Source organism: Phocoena phocoena, chromosome 16 (genome assembly GCF_963924675.1).
Source record: "Phocoena phocoena chromosome 16, mPhoPho1.1, whole genome shotgun sequence".
Lineage (NCBI taxonomy): Eukaryota > Metazoa > Chordata > Mammalia > Artiodactyla > Phocoenidae > Phocoena > Phocoena phocoena.
The window spans coordinates 75,708,864-75,714,863 of NC_089234.1; positions in this window are offsets into that span (position 1 = coordinate 75,708,864).

Consider the following 6,000-nt stretch of genomic DNA (forward strand, 5'->3'; position numbering starts at 1 on the left):
CTTCTGCTCATCAGCGCCATCCCTTCTGCTATGCCCACCAAGAGACCTTCTGAGGTTGAACGAAACATGTAGTCTCAGAAGACTACCTCAGGCCACACGTGACACCAGTGTCCTGAGGTGGCTCTCGACGAGAACAAAATTGAGCCTCCTAAACCATAGCCTCAGGTGTTCATTTTCAGCAGTGGGTGAACTTGCAGTAACTCAGGTGCCAACATCTACACTAGGGCAAGGAGGAAAGACCCTTATCAGGAAATGCCAGGCTCAAAAGGCTCCTGCTCCACAAGAGCCAGTAAGTCTTGCAATCCATTTATGGGCATATCTTACAGCATCCCCCAAACCAACATGCCAGTTATAAGACTCATGGACTCAGAGAAGCCCAGAAAGCTTGGACCTCCATCAGATACTTAGAGGTTGTTTGCAGTACCTCCTATTTCAGATGCAGTTTACCAATATGGCATCATTTTTATCATAAGCAAGGTTGCTTAATAACATAGTTGGCATTTTTACCCAAATCAGATCACCAGAGAAGCAGCACTAGACAGTTGGACTAAAGCCCAGGTTCTCATGAAGCAGGAGATTTGGTTAACCCACACCATCTAAAATAGCCATGGGTTCTGTCACTTTAGACTTTCAACCCTCTTGCCCTGCTTTATTTCTGTTCACAGCAGACATCATTGTTTGTTTGTTTATGTGCTTGTTTGTTGCCTATTGACCCCCATATCAGCTCCATTAGAGCAAAGAAGCTATCTGATATGTTCACTGTTGTAGCCAGCATCTAGAAGAATGTCTGGCATAGAGTAGGGAGCCAGCAAACATCTGTTAAATGAATAACATCAATATCCAGGATTTGATGCAAAGAGAAAGAATCCAGGCTGTTATTACTGGTCTAAGTAGCAACTTACGAGTAGGCGTGTATGGGCAAGCAATCTGTTAGCATGCCAAGTGGCCCCCCTTGGAGACCTGGTCCCAAGAGCACAATAGTTCCAGAGAAATAATCACATTCCTAAGAGGACTTACAGTATTGGTCAGGGCTTTTATTACAGAGCAGCAAATAGTGACCTAGTCCGTAGAATGTAAAAAACTGGAAAACAACAACAGAAAACAGTTTAGCTACTGGAATATTAGAATTCCAACATCAGAATGGACTCACCATCAAGATGGCTTGGCCGGCAGTTTAACCTTTACATAATGCCCCAACACAGTGGATCAAATTACCACATTTTCCACCATCACTTCCCAAAGAGTTCTGTGAGATGTTAATAAATACTATTTAGAAAAGGGTTCATGCTTGGGAAATCCCAGTTAAATATCTTTGTTTATTAAAAGACCTCTCTGAGAATTTACTTTGTAAATTTCAAAGGGAGAGCACAAAGCACAGCCTTTCCCAAACTTCACAAGCTGTAGAAACCCTTCCTTCTCAGTGCGTCTCATGTACTTTGGAACAATTTTCACAAATATGTTTTATACTGTTTGGCAGAAAATCATATAATGTGTATGTTATGACCAAAAGTCTCCAAATGAGGAAACAGGAGCTAACTGCTGAGAGTAAAATTAATATGCACATCCCTCAGATACTGAGGGCTCAGTTCCAGACCACAGCAGCAAAGCAAATATCGCGATAAAGGGAGTCTCATGAATTTTTTGTTTCTCAGTACGTATAAAAGTTATGTTTACACTGTACTGTAGTCTGTTAAATGTGCAATAGCATTATGTCAAAAAAATTACATACCTTAATTTAAAAATATTTTATTGCTGAAAAATGCTAATCACCTGAGCCTTCAGTGAGCTGTAGTACTAACATCAAAGATCACTGACCACAGATCACCATAACAAATATAATAATAATGAAAAAGTTTGAAGTATTGTGAGAATTACCAAAATGTGACACAGAGACATGTAGTGAGCAAATGCTGTTGGAAAAATGGCACCAATAGACTTGCTCAGCGCAGGGTTGACAAAGTTTCAGGTTTCAAGGTCAACAAACTTTCAACTTGTAAAAGGCAATATCTGCAAAGCGCAATAAAACAAAGTGCAGTAAAAGGAGATATGCCTGTATATTCAATATGATTTTGAATGTATAATTTAACTATAAAAATTTAATTTTTAATTTAAAAGGTTATTTTTTCAGATATATATATATATATACACAGTCATTAAAAAATTTTGTCTGTGAATAATCAATAGTTCCCTTATCTCAGTTCTGTTCCAGTCTCCACAAGAATGAGCCCCTTTGTGTCTTCTAATTCTAAGAACCATGAATATTCACGAAACTACAGTGCTTATACAACTTGAATAGCACTTAACAGCTAGCTTAATACCTACCCTTGATAATAGGCAATCTGAGAAGATAGCAATTTTATGTTTAATCAGGTACCAAATGGAACATTCTTCTCAAATATACCAAAAACTAAGAGAGGAGAAAAACAAGTTTGAAAATAAATCTGCCAGCCCACTTTGTAACCTAGACTTGCACTAGTTCTGTGAAGTGAGTGTCTAGATATCTAAAGCCCACTCCGTCCTATATGTCCAAGGTCTGCGAGGTGGCTGCCCCTCCCCATACCCTTTTTCCTGGCTTCAGCCAAACATGCCAAGAAAAGAAGAAAATTAGAAATTTGCTTTGACTCCTGATGTATAGGAAATTTGCAAAATCTTTCTAAGGCAGAAGAATGTGCTACCACACAGAAAGGGAGCAGCATGCAACAAAGTCTAAATCAGCCCCAAATAATGCTCTTTTATCACTGTGGCCCTTGGATGCCTCCATCAACAGCCAAATGAAGCCAAAGACCATTTATTTAAATAGAAAGAACCACTAATCACTTTCCACGTAAGCTAAGCTAATAGCAAGTCAAGAATCTCATATTTGGATGACACACGTAAACAAGGATTGTATCCAGCATTAATAATCATCTCTGTGAAATACTGACTTGTTTACACTCCCTGTAGTTCTTCACACTTCATGACAAGCATTTATTATACATAAAAGAATTTTAAATGTCTGCTTCTGACAGAATAATCATGAATTTTTTACAATGTGTGACCAAGGAAACATCTTAATTCCAATTCTCGTTTCAATATATTTCACTGCCAGACTCCTGGCTGCAGAGACTTGAAATGTTTGCACAATCTCCTCCCCATCTCTTATCCCTAAGGAGGTGAGGTGAGTGGGGCGAGGATTTAAAAACTGTAGCTTTTTGGCAGCCAGCTTACTTTTTAAGCACAACACGAATCATAAAACATTTAAAATTTTATCTGTTTCAAAGTTAAAAAAGTTGTTTTCATTGATTGGTTTATAGAAAGTGGAGAACCAAGTTGAAGTCATTCTGGAAACAGAAATAGTTTGCTTCCCTGTTCATATGCTGATATTCCCAAATTTGCCAAAGGAAAGACTTCCATATCCAGAAGCAGCATTTTCAATGTGTGTGAGAAGCCAGCTGTACGTGTTTGGTTGTAACAGGAAAACACGAAATGCCAGGGATTCGACTGCCGCTCAATTAGCGAGCATTGGAAGGCGCCACTGTGTTCCCCTTAGGGAATCCTCCATCACTTAGCTGTTGCCTGGTTACCCCGCTCATGGAATGTGCTCTCCCATTTCCAATTTGGTAATTTGTCACAACAAAAATATCAGTTCATTACATCAAAACCTACCCATGTTGAATAGTCTGTAACGTCATAGCAGATGTGAAGGGCTGAGAAACACTTCCTGAAACAGGACTTTCCAGAAATCCCTCCAGCAGCTCTAAAGAACTGTAGACTCACATAAACGCAGGCCAGAAGTGTTCTTTGCCTGTTTACTGAGTCTTACTTTGTATGACCTTAACCTTTATTTAAGATGTTATTCTATTCTCCCCAAAATGTTACGAGGCACAAAAAGCTGTTGTTACCCTTTTCTGGGTGATATGGGGTAGCCAAATTTTTAGTCTATCCCCATATTTTTAATGTTTATTCCCATACTATTTCACTATTTCTCATGCCAAAGCAGAAAATGAAGTCTCACATGAAGCACAGAATTTTTTATAGCTAGGAAAGTCATCAAAGTGCTTTCCTAAATCTTCTGATGTATGTAAATCTCGACTGTAATGCTTTATCCAGACATGACTCTTGAAGCAAGAAGAGCAGACATTACACTTGAAGCCAGCAGCTCTATAAGCTACTTTTGTGGAAGAGAGATTTTAAGCTGATGCTTTTGGAAACACCAACTAGATAAATCAGAGCAAGGGGAACTAGAGAGAAGTTTACTTTAGGTGCATCTATGGTTAAACATTCACTTGAATGGATAATGATGCTTTCCTGGTTTGTGCTTATGCAGCCACTTAGCAGGTTTGGTATTAGACCACGAAGTTCAGAACCACACTTCATACTCTCCTAAACTCACTTCACTCAGCTTCTGAGAATTAATATCCAAAATGGATCCTCTGGCACTTTTTGTACAAGTACAGATTATTTGTTCTGACCACAATTCCTTTGCAGGAATCACACTCCCTTAGCTTAAATTACCTGCCTGGAAATAATTGAGCTTGGCACATTTCTTCCTGAGTGAATGGAGAAAAAATTGCCAAGTGTTTCAAAGGTATGGTTTTGCTTTTCAAAAAGCCCAATATTGAGTGTCTTTTTAAATTTACCATTGGTTCTGAAAATATTTTATTTTCCTGAATCAAGTACAACACGAAACTAATTTTCTAAATACCAGACTTTTCATGATTTCCTTTAAATACGTAAATGCAAAAGCATTTCAGTGAATTGGCTTTACAAATATTTATAGAGTAAGTCACAGCCATGATCCCACCTTACTGTGTGCTCCTAGAGAAACAAAATTTTCTATCAGCTGGAGCAAGAACATAAAGTAAGTCCTACTGACATGTTGAGAATAAGTACTGATGTTACTTGAATATTACTCTTTATTGAATATTTCCTAGGTGTCAGATGTAAGTAATACTGTCATCTCCATTTACAGGTGAGGAAACCAAGGAGTAGAAAGGTTAAATGACTTGCTTGCAATTACACGACCAGTAGGGAGCACAGCTGGGACTGGACCTGGCTGTCTGTCATCAGACTCTGTGCTCAGAGCCATGCCGCTATTCTGTAATGAGGTAAGGAAGTGATTGTCCAGATGTCAGCAACATAGTTCACCATCAGGTGTCAGGTATCAGCCTTCAATGGAACTCTCAGAAACACACCTGGCTTGGTATCTGGTTTCACCTACAGGAAAGTAAATAAAGAAAGGAAACTGTAGGGAAAACGTAGTAGGAATTTGGAAGACAAGTAATTACACTTTCCCAGTATTCACAACCACATGTAAACAGTATAACAACTTGCCATATAACATTTTATAAAGTGTAAATCTCTAGAAGCCAATACTTCTGGTCCCACCAGTATAACATGAGGTCTAGGAATTGGCACCAACATACATATAAGTTAGTCAACCTGTGGTCTGTTGGGGTTAGTAAGGGTTTTCAGAAACTTGTTACCTGTGTTTCACTGGGTATTCTTTAACAATGCTGATAATTGGCGAATAAAGTACCATTTATTTCTTAATTCATCTCATAAAGGACAACAACAGATGCCATAAACAAGTGGTTATTAAATAACCAAGAGATCACTGAAGAAATCAAAGAGGAAATCAAAAAATACCTAGAGACAAATGACAGTGAAAATACGACAAGCCAAAACCTATGGGATGCAGCAAAAGCAGTTCTAAGAGGGAAATTTATAGCAATACAAGCCTACCTCAAGAAACAAGAAAAATCTCAAATAAGCAATCTAACCTTACACCTAAAGGAACTAGAGAAAGAAGAACAAACAAAACCTCAAGTTAGTGGAAGGAAAGAAATCATAAAGATCAGAGCAGAAATAAATGAAATAGAAACAAAGAAAACAATAGCAAAGATCAATAAAACTAAAAGCTGGTTGTTTGAGAAGATAAACAAAATTGATAAACCATTAGCCAAACTCATCAAGAAAAAGAGGGAGAGGACTCAAATCAATAAAATTAGAAACGAAAAA